Source organism: Xyrauchen texanus, chromosome 19, assembly GCF_025860055.1.
Source record: "Xyrauchen texanus isolate HMW12.3.18 chromosome 19, RBS_HiC_50CHRs, whole genome shotgun sequence".
NCBI lineage: Eukaryota > Metazoa > Chordata > Actinopteri > Cypriniformes > Catostomidae > Xyrauchen > Xyrauchen texanus.
In genome coordinates, this window is record NC_068294.1 from 39986465 (window position 1) to 40001872 (window position 15408).

Below are 15408 nucleotides of genomic sequence, written 5' to 3' on the forward strand. Positions count from 1 at the left end.
CAGCTTGACAGCTTGTGGAAAACAGCCAAAATCGCTTACAGCACCTTTAATGTGCTATATTCCAAGTTTTCTGACAATGTACAATAGTAGTTAAATTTAAGTAGTTAAAAATATTCCCCTTCCATAGTAGGTTTCCTTGCTATACCATTATCCACCCCTTATTAAAATTAACCACGGTTTTACTACAGTAAACATAGGTAAACTACTGTATGATATATGTAGTAAAACCATAGTAATCACAAAATTGACTATGGTTATATTACAGTTACCTTGTTTTAACCATCGTATTCATAGTAAAATCATAGTAATAATACTGTAAAACCAAACTATTGTAGTAAAAATAAAAATCGTGATTTTTGGCAGAATGATTATGATTTTTATTACAATAGTTTTGGTTTTCCTGTATTATTACTATGGTTTTAACATCATTCTTAAAATATGGTTACTGTAGTAAAACAGTTCCTCACACAAAGCTATTGCATGGCTTCAGATGGCTTAGAATACTGCGCATAAACATTATTTACATTTTATGGCGCTTTTTGGAGCTTGGCAGTATAATTAACCGACCACATTTGTTGAACGAAAAACAGAATCTCGGACATTATGCGTAACATCATTTTTTCACAGAAGAAAAAAAGTATGGGTTTGGAGTGATAAATGATGAAAATTCTTTACTTTTAGGTTACCTTTTCCTGCAGAGGACATTTATAGACATTAATCAGTCATTATCTCAATTGACTCATTTTTGATAATTACTTAAAGGTGAGAAAATTGTCTAACTGCTGAGATGAAAAGAGACACAAGACTCGCTCCCTGTCAGCCTTGAGAACACAGAATGCTGTATTGTATTGAGGGTTGCCATGGATACAGCACATCAAAATTCTGAATCTTTGAGAAATTGCTAATCTCAAACACCACTCCAGCGCATTCAAGCACTCCTATTAAAAACGCACTCCTTTTTGGTGCACTGAACAAATGCTATTTGCATCACTGTGCCACTGTGTCTTCACTTAATGCCTGTTTCACATGTTAAGAGTGCATTCACATGTTACACTCCTGATTTTCTCCATTTCAAATCTGCAAACCTTAACCATTACATATATGGTATCTGAGAGAACTATGATAAGGCACAATTTAATGGACAATTTTCTGTTGACACTTATCATACAAGAGAAAGACAACGTATGGTGTATTAAAACAGGATGAGAGAGATAGAATATAAGAGTTGAGAAGAGTCATTAGAAAATAATACAAATATTAGTCATGTCAGTGTTATCAGTAACCTCTTTTGTTGATTCATATCACATTGTGATTTGATATAAAAGCACAAAGTACACAGAAGACTGTGTTTAATACTCTGCTAACTGATCTGTCCACTAATATTCATTTATAAAGACAATGTCATTTGTTTGCTGGCTTGATCATCCATGTGGTTTCTAGAACTTCCCCTGGAACAAGTTAATACAGAATCAAACATATCCTGAGGAAGAAAAACAGAGATATTAATAAAATACATCATAAGAACATTTTAATTTCAGACACATTATTTGAATAAACAGGACGTTTAACAAAAATGACCTGGAAGGGATGAGAGTGACATGAACAAAAATGTCAGCTTCATCAATGTGCTATAATGGTTGATATGCACAATGACACGAACAAATGACTCATTCTCTCTAAAACACATTGAAGCGAATTCACTAAACACTTGTGCCACTTTTGTGTCCTTTATAAGTGCAAACATTTTTTTTTTTTTACCAGTTTTAACAGGGCTGAAATAGCACTGTGCCATATTTAAATATTTAAAGTCACTGTCGTTCTTTTAGTGGATTCTTGCCAGCTTATTTGTGCTGTTACCTGATTTGCATAACACCTTTAGCGATTCAGCGCTAAAACAACGCAGACAGTGCATGCAAATAAACAACACGATCAATGGACGCAATGCATTTATAGTTAATTCTCTGTACTTTTTTTTCTTTTGGGCATATTTGCATCATTATCTGATTTTCACCATTCCTTTACCAAATTGGGTTCTAAAACAACTCAGACATCATGTGCAATTAAATAACGACATCAGATTATGCAATACAGTTATAGTGAATTCTTGCCAGATGTTTTGGGCATGTTTGTGCTTTAAGCTGATTTGCATAATTGCCTTTTTTGTAGCAAAATCAGTGTGAAAATACATACAGTATAATTATACAAATAATCAATGGGCGCAAAGCATTATTAGTCGATTCTCGCCCGATATTCTGAGCATAATTATGTTTCTTGATTTGCATAACTCCTTTAGCAATTCACTGATAAAAACAATGCAGATAGTATATACAAATAAACAACATGATCAATGGGCACAATGCATTTATAGTAAATTTTGTTTGTGGCATTTTTCACATTTATCTGATTTGCACAATTCCTTTAGCGAATTGGGTGCTGAAACAACTCAGACAGCATGTGCAAACAAACAACGGCATCAGCTAGTGCAATGCATTTACAGTGAAATCTCTCCAGATGTTTTGGGCATATTTGTGCATAATGTTTTTACCAGCAAAATCAGTGCTAAAGCAACACATACAGTATAGTGTAAACAAATAATCAATGGGCATAAAGCATAATTAGTAAATACTTGCCAGATGTTTTGGGCATAATTGTTATGTTACCTGATTTCCATAACTTCTTTAGCAAGACAGTGCTAAAACAACGCAGATGGTGTATACAAAAACAATTAATGACCAGTGGCAGCAATGCATTTATAGTGAATTCTTGCCAGGATTTTTGGGGATGTTTGCGGCATTAACTCCTAGTTCCTATACCAAATTGTGTGCTAAAAAAATACAGACAGCATATACAAATAAACATAGCGATCAATGGTTGCAATCCATTTATAGTGAACTCTCGGCAGATTTTTTTAGGTATATTTGCACCTTTATCTGATTTGTAGAATTATTTTAGCGAATTTGGTGCTAAAACAACGCAGACAGCATGCGCACATAAACAACGGCATCAGCAGGCACAACACTTTTTTAGTAAATTCTTGCCAGGTTTTTTGGGCATATTTGCATGACCCTTTTAACAAACCAGCGCTAAGCAATGCAGATAATGTATACAAAGAATCAACAGGCGCAAAACATTGTGAGTGAATTTTCACAAGATTTTTGGGGTATAATTTTGGCATAACATGATTTGAATTTGAATTCCTTTACCGTATCATTGCCAAAGTAACAGATAACACATAGGTGCTTTTACATGATTTGCATAATTGCTTTAGCAAATTAGGTACTAAATTAAATCACACAGCATGTGCAAATAAACAACACTATCAATGGCTGCATTATATTTATAGTGAATTCTTACCAGATTTTTTATTTGTATTTTTTTTTGCATATTTGTGCTGTAACCTGATTTGCACTATTCTTTTAGAGAATTGGTGCTCAAACAGCACAGACAGCACGTGCAAATATACAACACTATCAGTGGATGCAATGAATTTATAGTGAATTCTTACCAGTGTTTTGGGGCAAATTAGCGCCATTATCTGATCTGCACAATTCTTTTAGCGAATCGGATGCTTAAACAACAAAAATAACGTAAACAAATAAACAACACTAAAAATGGATGCAATGCATTTATCAACAAAGTCTTCTGCATCAGGGTGCTACAATGTGGTGTTTTTCAGACCAGGGCGGCATCACTCGACGCTGTCTGTAAAGCTCAGGGCGACGACACGTCCAGCTATCTGTGAAGCTCACCGCGATTCTCAATGGACCACCTCTCAACAGCCTGTCACTTTTGTGAAACCGGACAGCAGGAGCACAGATAAGAGCCACTACCAGAAATAACACTGTAGAACATGGAAACTGTCAAACACTCTTCCCAAGCACGCAGGTTGTGGCTTTAGACCTCACCACTGGACTCAACATAGAGAACATAGATGTTTACTTTTAAAGGTTGTTTAAACATTTAAAGGTTGTACAAGATATTTCTTGAGCTTCGATTACAAAGAGGTCAAATTGATCATGGCTCGGACTCTTCAAATTAAAAACGTGCTCAAATCACAATACTATTTACAACTATTGAAAAGGTCATTCTGCAATCTACAGACCCTGCCACTCACTTCCAAATTGCTTTGTACTGCAGTTTTCACAATTCCTATTATATACGTATGTTTTTAAATAAACACTTTCTGTAGCTGTAACTTTACATTGTATAAATGATTGCACTATTAATATTTACAACATTTTAGTTCCATGTTTATGTCTCTTGAAGCATTAAATTGCTGCTGAAAATGCTGCTATGCTTGTGGCAAAATGTTGTATTTTTGCGCAACTGAAATAAAAATGTAGTAATTCACTTTGACCCTTTAAGCTCTGAATGTGTTTTTAAAGATTTGCTGTTTCAGTGGCATACCCAAAATGTAAGGCTTATAACTAAACTAAAAAACAAGGAGTATCAGTAAGTATCATTGTAAAGAAAACGTCTAGGTTACGTATGTAACCTCAGTTCCCCGATGGAGGGAACGAGACGTTGTGTCAGAGAACGACACTAGGGGTCTCTCTTGAGCGCCGATATTCACCTCTGTACTATGAAAAAAGGCCAATGAGAGTTGGCAGCCAGTATTTGCATGTCCCGCCCCCGGGTATTTAAGCGGCGCAAATACGGGAGTTCATTCAGGATTTTTCTGAGGAGCCGGAAATGGTCCGGCCACAACAGGGGCTCGGCTCAGCGACGTGGCAAGGGGGACACAACGTCTCGTTCCCTCCATCGGGGAACTGAGGTTACATACGTAACCTAGACGTTCCCCTTCTGTCGCTCTCTTACGTTGTGTCAGAGAAGCGACACTAGGGGTCCACTTAAAAGCGCCATGCGCTGAGCCGTATGCGTGATCCGCTGATACAGGAGCGAGCAGGTATTCCTACGTGCAGAACGACCAACTGTATCAGGCCGCACGTACCCTTCCCCAATGCCCCATTTAAGCCATCAGGATTCCTTATCGTTACCCGGAGGGGGAACAAGGTGACGGCCGCCAACATGGGAACGGGCCAGCCTGGCTGGGCCTCTTTTCTCTCTATGTTTCTCGCATAGAGCAACTACGGCCGGGGCCCTTACACGCATTGAGGGAAGGGGTCTTAGCCCTTGGTAGGGCGGGGAAGACCCTGCGGAGGCCACACCTACCCGGAGGGAGGCAAATTTGAGTGGCACATACATCGCATGGCCTATACCTAGGCCTTATGCTGGAACAGTAGTGCGGTGGTAGCACCAGCCTCAGAGAGGGGAGCATACAGCACGGCACCTGAGGTAGCTGTGACTGCCTAAGGGAAACACGGCGTCAACTCAAGTGAGGGGACAGAACCGTGGTTTTACACACAGGGGAGTCCGAGCAGGAGGCCTTACCTGTGGGGCCCCTATACCAGTACAGGGTAGCTAGCGGTACCCGCGAGTGGTTTGGGTCGGTGAGTCCCTCCACAGAACTGCGACCCGCAAGGGCTAGGGAGGAGCCAACCAGTGTCCCAAGCCTGGGAACTCCTGGGAAGAAGGCGCACTGTTTCCCTGGTTAGGGGAAGGAGCTGGGTGCAAGCGATCCACCCGGTCAGATCGTCGGCGTGCCACCGAGTTCTACAGGCTCGGTACCTGAAAGAACACGGGACGAAACTGACTCAACTCGGAGATTGTAGAATCTCGCAAAAGTGTTAGGTGTTGCCCAGCCCGCAGCTCTACAAATGTCTGCTAGGGCAGTGCCCCTAGCCAGTGCCCATGAGGACGCTAACACTCCTGGTGGAGTGGGCTCGGACCCGCAAAGGGGGGCACGGCCTGGGTGTGATAAGCCAGGGAAATGGCATCGACAACCCAGTGGGCGAGTCTCTGCTTGGAGACAGCGTTCCCTTTCTGCTGTCCCCAAAGCAGGCGAAGAGCTGCTCAGAGCGTCTGGTGCTCTGTGTGCGGTCCAGGTAAATACGTAAGGCACGTGCCGGACACAGCAGTGAGAGGGCTGGGTCTGCCTCCTCCTGGGGCAGCGCTTGCAGGTTCACCACCTGATCCCTGAAGGGTGTGGTAGGAACCTTGGGCACGTAGCCCGGTCGCGGTCTTAGGATCACGAAAGTGTCTGCCGGACCGAACTCCAGGCAGGCGTCGCTAACAGAGAACGCATGCAGGTCCCGACCCTCTTGATGGAGGCGGCGCGATCAGCAGGGCAGTCTTGAGAGAGAGGCCCTGAGTCCAACTGAGTCAAGCGGCTCGAAGGGGGTCTCCGAGTCCCATCAGGGCGACCGAGAGATCCCAGGAGGGAAATAGGTTAGGCCGGGAGGAATCATCCTCCGGGCACCTTTTAGGAACCTGGCGATTAAGTCGTGCTTGCCAAGAGACTTGCCGTCTACCGTGTCATGGTGGGCGCGATAGCAGCAACATACACCTTGAGGGTGGAGGGGACAGCCTCCTCTCCAGCCTCTCCTGAAGAAACACGAGCACTGACCTAACTGCGCACTTCTGCGGGTCTTCGGCTCGGGAAGAACACCAGTTCGCGAACAGACGCCACTTCAGGGCGTAAAGATGCCTGGTCGAAGGGGCTCTGGCTTGGTTAATTGTGTCTATGACGGCTAAAGGTAGGCCGGCTAGACCCTCCAGCGTCCGTCCAGGGACCAGGCGTGGAGTTTCCAGAGGTCTGGGCGCGGGTGCCAGAGCGTGCCCGTCCCTGAGAAAGAAGGTCCTTCCTCAGGGGAATTCGGCAGGGAGGGGCTGTCATAAGGAGCGTGAGATCCGAAAACCACGTCCGGTTGGGCCAGTAGGGGGCCACCAGAGTGACTTGCTCCTTGTCCTCCCTGACCTTGCATAGCACCTGTGCTATGCTCACTGGGGGAAAAGCGTACTTGCGCAGCCCCACGGGCCAGCTGTGTGCCAGAGCATCTGTCCCCAGGGGAGCCTCTATGAGGGCATACCAGAGCGGACAGTGGGAGGTTTCCTGGGAGGCGAACAGGTCTACCTGGGCCTTGCCGAACCTGTCCCAAATCAGCCTCCACTCTCCGCCAGGCAAGGTTTGTCTTGACAGCACGTCCGCTATCACATTGAGGTTGCCGGGGATGTGAGTGGCGCGCAGCGACTCCAGTCGCTGCTGACTCCAAAGGAGGAGACGACGGGCGAGCTGTGACATGTGGGGGGAGTGTACTCCACCTTGGCGGTTTATGTAGGCCACCACCGTGGTGTGGTCTGTCCTGACCAGGACATGTTTGCCACGAATCATCGGAAGAAATTTCTTCAGGGCAAGATGAACGGCCAGCAGCTCTAGGCAGTTGATGTGCCAGCGCAGCGAGCCTCGGTTCCACCGGCCTGCGGCTCTGCGCCCGTTGCACACGGCGCCCCAACCCAATTTGAGGCGTCGGTTGTAACCAGAACGCGACGGGACACCTGCTGCAAGGGTACCCCTGCCCGAAGAAAGCAGAGGTCTGTCCAGGGTTTGAAGGTTTGGAGGCAGGCAGTGGTAATTTCCACGCCGTGCGTGCGTGGCGCCATGCTCGTCTCGGGACTCGAGTCTGGAGCCAATGCTGAAGTGGTCTCATATGCATCAACCCCAGTGGCGCGACCGCCGCGGAGGATGCCATATGCCCCAGGAGCTGTTGGAAACGTTTCAACGGGACCACGGTGCCTGGCTTGAAGGAAGCGAGGCATTCCAGCACTGACTGAGCACGCTCGTTGGAGAGACGTGCTGTCATTGAGACTGAGTCTAACTCCAAACCGAGAAAAGAGATGCTCTGGACTGGGGTGAGCTTGCTCTTCTCCCAGTTGACCTGAAGCCCCAAGCGGCCGAGGTGCTCGAGCACCTCGAAGGGGAGGACCTTGTACTGATACGCCTGGCCGTCGAACGCGAACCGTAGAAAGGGTCGGTGTCGAGGGCGAATTGAGACGTGAAAGTACGCGTCCTTCAGGTCTACCGCTGCGAACCAATCTAGATGCCGAACGCCAGATAGGATTTGTTTCTGGGCGAGCATTTTGAACGGGAGTTTGGACAGGGTCCGATTGAAAACTCTCAGGTCCAAGATCGGTCGTATGCCGCCGCCTTTCTTGGGTACAACAGTAAGGGCTGTAGAAACCCTTCTTCGTTTAGGTTGGAGGGACAGGCTCTATCGCGTCCTTGATTAGAAGGGAGGCGATTTCCTCAGCGCAGGGAGAGGGCATGTTCAGCCGTGCACTGCGGAGGAACGAACGCCCAGGAAGGGGCGGAGACCTGGCAAACTGAATTGCGTAACCGAGTCGAATGGTCCGGTGCAGCCAGCGTGACGAGCCGGGCAGAGAAAGCCATGCCTCTGCGCTCTGTGCTAGGGGCACCAAGGGGACAAGTATTTTGGGCGTACCGGCGAGGCTTCGCAGCGGTGCGGAACAGGTAGCGCAGTGTCGGGAGGCTCTGTGGCGTCCCGAGGCTCTGGTGCTGAGAATAAGCTCAAAGCACTTACCTTGTTCCGCGCAGCCGGCAGGGGGCGGGTTCGTGACAGAGGAGGAGGTCTGATGTCGGCGTCCTCTGGACTCGTCTGAACCGGCCGGCCGGGGAACAGTCGTGGGGCTGAGGGTGGGAGCACCGCATCCTGGTCATGTGACCCAGAGGTAAAGGAAATAGCTCTTTTATTGAGAATTTGGGTACCGCAGCCCCCGTTAGGGGGTGCGGCAAATGAAAAAACACAAGATTCTCCTCCCGGCCCTCCACCGGGGGACGGAGCGGTCTCACCATCTCCGGAGCTAACTTCTCGTCCTCTGGGTCCGCTGTCTCAGGGACGTTTGGGAGCCTTCCGGTGAGCGAGGATGTTGCTCTACAGGACCGGGAAGGGAGTACAGGGTGGCCCCGCCAGGTGGTAGTGCTTCCGGGGCATAGATGGATCGCAACAGCTCTATCCACCTGGGGGATCTCCGTGTACCCGTGGCGCGCTCCGCCGTCGAGGGTGGCAAGGGCGGATGAGCAGGTGGCGGTGCGACGAGTGGAGAGGGGTGCTCTCCACGAAGACGTCAGCTCATCATGCACCTCCGGGAAGAAGGGAACCGGGGGGGGCGAGGCTGTGAGCGGCGCCCCACGCCCAAGAACCAATCGTCCAGCCGTGACGGCTGTGGGGAGGATGGAGGGTTCCAATCCAGGCCCACGCTGTTGGCTGCCCGGGAAAGCATATCGGACATCTGTGCGTCGGCCTCCTCCTGGGCGTGCAAGCCCGAAGGCGGCAGCCCAGAGGAGCCCTCAGCGTCAGAGCCCACGCCCTCCGATGTCGCGGCGCACTCATCTGCTTCCATCGCCTGAGGGTAGGCAGACTGGCTGTGAGGCGAGTCGCCGCCACCTCGGCGAGGGCGGGAGTCAACGGCGTGCTGGGGCGCGGGTGGTCGAGGGCGTACCGGCGGAGCTGCACCGCTGCCATCCCCAAATCACCTCCATCGCCAGCCGCATCGTCCTCAATCCCGTGGGAAGAAGGAGCGACGCGGGGCGGCTGGAGTGGCTTGCTTACGGTTGTAAGCAAGCCGTGACCGCTAACGTTGTCATGGTCATGTTCTCGCAATGAGAACATGAACCATCCTAAGCGCAGCCTCGGTGTGATCGCTGCCCAGACACGCGAGACAACGCCTGTGGCCGTCGGAAGCGGAGAGTACTCTACGCATCCAGAAACAACACAGGGGCGGAAAGGCATCTTTAAAAAGACGGCGTCCTGAAAAGGGCGTTCAACGCCGCTGTGTTTTTGCTCTTTTAGAGGAAATTACTCTTTTAAATAAAATCACTCTTTTATGAATGAAAGACTGCGTGAGAGATCTTTCTATCTGCAACTGTCGATGCGCTCAGGGGCAGGAAGTGCACAGCCGTGCAACCAGGAGAAAGCCGCTGTTGTGCGCCGCAGAATCCAACAGCATGCAGCAGAGGATAGCAGGAACTCGGTGTGTAGTAGCGCAGCAGACTGCAAACACGACCATCGGCTCGAAGAAATTTTCTGAATGAACTCCCGTATTTGCGCCGCTTAAATACCCGTATGTCGGGGCGGGACATGCAAATACTGGCTGCCAACTCTCATTGGCCTTTTTTCATAGTACAGAGGTGAATATCGGCGCTCAAGAGAGACCCCTAGTGTCGTTCTCTGACACAACGTAAGAGAGCGACAGAAGGGGAACTCAAATTTTTATAATGATATAGATTCTCTAGATATAGAGATATAATTCTGAGACTCTTAGCCAATGAAACTGCTGAAAAATCACACACACATACAAACACACACACATACACACACACACACACACACACACACACACACACACACGTAGTGTTTCCATGTTTTATGGGGACTTTCCATAGACATAATGGTTTTTATACTGTACAAACTTTATATTCTATCCCCTAAACCTAACCCTACCCCTAAACCTAACCCTCACAGAAAACATTCTGCATTTTTACATTTTCAAAAAACATAATTTAGTATGATTTATAAGCTGTTTTCCTCATGGGGACCGACAAAATGTCCCCACAAGGTCAAACATTTCGGGTTTTACTATCCTTATGGGGACATTTGGTCCCCACAAAGTGATAACACTCACACACACACACACACACACACACACACACACACACACACACACACACACACACACACACACACACATTGGTCTACCTATCATTATGAGGACTTTCCATAGACATAATGATTTTTATACTACTGGCCTGGGAACGCCTCGGGGTCCCCCAGTCAGAGCTGGTTAATGTGGCCCGGGATAGGGAAGTTTGGGGCCCCCTGCTGGAGCAGCTGCCCCCGCGACCCGACTTCGGATAAGCGGTTGAAGATGGATGGATGGATGGATGGATGGATGGATGGACAAACTATATATTCTATCCCCTAAACCTAACACAACCCCTAAACCTAACACAACCTCTAAACCCAACCCTCACAAAAAACATTCTGCATATTTACATTTTCAATAAAACACCATTTAATATGTAACATCGTTTAATATATATGGGGACACTAGAAATGTCCTCATAAACCACATTTATAGCATAATAACCTTGTTATTACCAGTTTGTAACCTAAAAAATGTGTCCTCATAAACCACACACACACACACACACACACATACACAAACAAATATATTAATTATCTCTGGCTGTAAATAAGATGGGTCAGAAAAACTGCTTTTGTTTTGTTACCCATAATGAAAACTTTTGTGTTGATTCGACAAAGCAATCAAAAGTTATATTGTTACAAAAATAATTTATCAGTGTCCAAAAATGTCTCCAAGTGTCCAAAAGCCTCTCCAAACAAATTGATACAAATAATTGTACATAATAACTAGTTACACATGCAAACACAACAATGACTAAAGGTTTGCAAAGCATGGAGACATGATTTTAGTAATGAGATTTCACAGAAAGACTGGCTTTTGATTCAATGAGTCTGCATCGAGTTTGTGTCATTTACTAAGTGCCATCTCCTCGTGGCCATATGTAATATTGTGCTTTGTGTGGATAATCTAATGATCTATATATCCGATTACATGAAAGTGGGATCAATTGAAAGATAATCACCTCCTCTAAGTATTGGTATGTGATTTTATGTTCTGTTTATTTTTCGTTGCATATAAGTAACACCAACATAATTGTCAAAGACATATACTTAGCTATTACTCTGTATATTTTTGTCTTTGAGTATAACAAATGACTGTTTAATGAGATTGATGTTTTTACTGATTGCAATAATAATACAGTGCAATTTATTTTATTTTTGTTAATGAATTATCAAAACAAATCACTTCTGATTTGTCTGCCAACTTCAAAGAACTTGTTCAGATTTGGTCATAATGCCTTCATGCATTGGAAAGAAGAGCTTCTAAGCTTTCAAATGATACCTATTTTATGTTGGTCAAGACTACAGTTATTATATACTCGGTCACCATTCAATGAAAGTGAATGGCGACTGAGGCTCACATTCGGCTTGAGTTAATAAAGGAATAATTAAATTTTTTGGTGAACTATGCCCTTAATGTTAGGAGTTTATTCAAATTCCTAACCCCAAATATAAACAATCATAATAGTGATGATTGCTTTAGCAAACACCAATAGCTAATTTAGAAAATGTACCTTGATGCAAATTTGGGTTTGACTGCTAAGATCAGATGAAGCATGAAACTACAATATTAAGCAGTATACAACTGGTTTGAAAAGTATAATAGGAAACATTAAGATATATGTCTTTGAAAAGTAGTTTCCAAAAGTTTGAGTGACAAATGTAATTACAGTAAAAAGTAGAAGTTGTTTATGTGGCAGTTTGTGAACTTCAATGGCTCAGCCCTAATCCAGATAGGCATGAGTGACCATTGAAAGAGGTCAGTTCTTGAGGCTGGGCCATGGTGTTTGTGCATTAAATATAATGATCCTGAGCACAGAGACAGGTGTTTTGATGTGCTCTTTGAAGCCCAGCCGCTAGCAGTGAACATGGAGGAGGGATAAAACACACTATACCACCATACAGACTCCACATCAGACATATCACACATTCAACTAACCAAAATCCACTAGCACACCACTGCAAAGCTTTTATAATTAGGCAAAACCCTGAAATGGTCAAGCTCTTTCATTTGCACTGAGGTGAAAAACAAGCATTTGATATTTTCTGAAACTGAAGTAAAAGAAAACTTGATTTTTATATCTTTACATCATGTTCTGAAAAAACGGTTAATGGTCCTTGCCCATGCAAAATTCGCCACAACAATGTTAGGGTGTTGTAGGTGGTGACCAGGAGGTTCATATGCGGTTACTAAGGTCTTCTAAGTATGTTTTTAGCATGTTTTAAGCATGTCTATTTCCCAGGGTGTTATAGGTGCTTGCTAGGGCATTGCTAAGTGTTTGCTCGGGTGATCTGGGTGTTTGCTATGGCATTCTGGATGGTTGCTGGGGCATTGCTAAGTGGTTGCTAGGGTGATATGGGTGGTTGCTAGGGTATTGCTATGTGGTTGTTCTAGATCAGTGGTTCTCAACCCTGTTCCTGGAGCCCCCAACACTACACGTTTTGGATATCTTCCAAATCAAACACACCTGATTCAACTCATTAGCTCGTTAGTGGAGATTCCAAGACCTGGAGGCCTCCAGGAATAGGGTTGAGAACCACTGGTCTACATGGTTGCTAGGGCATTGCTAGGTGGTAGCTAGGTTGTTGCTATGTGGTTGATATGGTGTTCTAGATGGTTGCTAGGGCATTGCTAGGTGGTTGCTAGGGTGTTGCTATGGTGTTCTAGATGGTTGCTAGGGCATTGCTAGATGGTCACTAGAGTGTTCAAGATGATTGCCAGGCCATTGCTAGATGTTAGCTAGGTTGTTGCTATGTGGTTGCTAGGGTGTTCTAGATGGTTGCTAGGGCATTGCTATGTGGTCACTAGTGTGTTCTTGATTTTTTCTAGGTCATTGCTAGGAGGTTGCTAAGGTATTCTGGATGGTTGCTAGGCCACTGCTAGGTGGTTGGTAGGGTGTTCTGGATGGTTGCTAGGCCGTTGCTAGTTGGTTGTTAGGGTATACTGCATGGTTGCTAAGGCATTGCTAGGTGGTTGATATGTGTTCTGGATACTTTCTAGGGTATTGCTAGATGGTTGCTAGGGTGTTCTATGTGGTTGCTAGGGCATTGCTAGATGGTTGCTAGGATGTTTTATGTGGTTGATAGGGCATTGCTATGTGATTGCTGGGGTGTTCTAGACGGTTACTAGGGGGCACTGCTAGTTGGTTACTAGGGTATTCTGGAGGGTTGCTAAGTGGTTGCTAGAATATTCTGGGTGATTTCTAGGGCATTGCTAGGTGGTTGCTAGGGTGTTCTAGCTGGTTGCTTACTGGCCCAAGATAAAAGGATACCACCCCCAAATCTCTGATATCATGGTCTCTAAATATGGCTCAGGTTCAATGGAAAACAAAGGCAGAATGTTACCCCCAGTTACCATTCACTTTCATTGCGAAAATATTCATGGAAAAAAATGCAATGAAAGTGAATGGTGACTGAGGGTACACACAAACTGAAACACATCCAATTTAGCCTATAATCTATTTAAACCAGCACCCTGCACAACAGTGAGTATTGAACTCAGTTCTAGTCTGCGATGCAGAATTAAATCCTTTCTAACACCCCAGCAGGTGGAGCTGGCCTGGATGCTGACATCATGGGAAGAGAGAGCTGGAGTCTGGAGGGGGGAGGGGGTCTTTAGCCCAATTAGGCCACATAGATCATCAAGCCAAGCTACGGCTATGTACATCTATTTGTGACTGGTGGTAGAGGCTATGGCAGAAGTCACATGAGAAATGTTACGTCTTCTCTTGAGCACAGCACAATATATCACTACTGCCATACTCTACCAAAAATGAAAATTCTGTCATTTGTTACTCACCATAATGTTGTTCCAAACCCGAAGCTTGACAGCCTCATTCCTTGTTAAATTTATAAAAAGAATGGCCATGATATACTTAAATTCATATGGGTTTGGGATGAAGCAAGTGTGACACAATTATATAATGGAGAAATATTTCTTTAAGAATATGTTCCCTGTGCCTAAATATGCAAAATATACAACTGTAAATGTTGAGTATTTGGCACAAACCAAATTGGCAGCAGGTGTAATAGCATCTCTACGGATGTCTGAATAAAAAGCATTGCAATTTGTTTGTGCCAAGCCTGATAACTGAAATAAGAACTACCGGTTGAGAAAGGGTGCCAACAGCTTGCTAGTTACATTATGAGATGAACATATGAGCCCAATCTACTCTAGGACAAAAGATGGATGTCTGGGCTAAATCCCAAGTACCATTGTATGCATCGTATACGGCAATGCATATTAGGATCAGTGCATTCAACTACAATGTGTGCAAAAAGTGCATGGATGCCATACAATTTCTCGTGGATTTTTAAAGCTGAAGTATGTAACTTTTTTAGTGTTACTACTGGCAATTGATAAAATAAATTTTATTTAATAAAAGAGAAGTTTGTGAACATTTTCAACTGATCATTACAGCAGCAATTAATCAAATAATCATCAAATTATGTTGAAGACCGTTATAACCTTGCATGTATCCAGATGCGCAAGTTCTGCTTGTTCAAGAGATGATCCAGGTGTCTGGATAAAAGTGTTGCTATTCAGTGGGTCAAATACGGTAGTCTGCGACATCTGTGGCTACATTGTACCACAAGATCGGACCACAAGATCAGAATTGTGTAACATTCACCTTGTCCCGTTTTGCCCTTACCTCTTCTTTGCCCATTTCGTCCCGTATTTAACTCCACAGTCCCCTTGTTAGCGTGCACGTTCCCTGTTATTAGTTTCACCCGCTCCTGTCCCAATCACCTGGTTATTCGTTTCACCTGCACCGCTCGTTTTTTCCCCTATATATATCACAACCCTTTCGTTTCACTCTTGTTGGTTAATGTTTAGTTTACCCCC

At 45.2% G+C, this 15408-nt stretch overlaps 1 protein-coding gene across 1 annotated transcript in view; it reads right to left on the bottom strand.

Moving 5' to 3' along the window:
- Nucleotides 1-15408, bottom strand: part of nlgn3a (neuroligin 3a) — a 252206-nt gene that overhangs the window by 142246 nt on the left and 94552 nt on the right. The gene's annotated exons all lie outside the window — the stretch shown is intronic.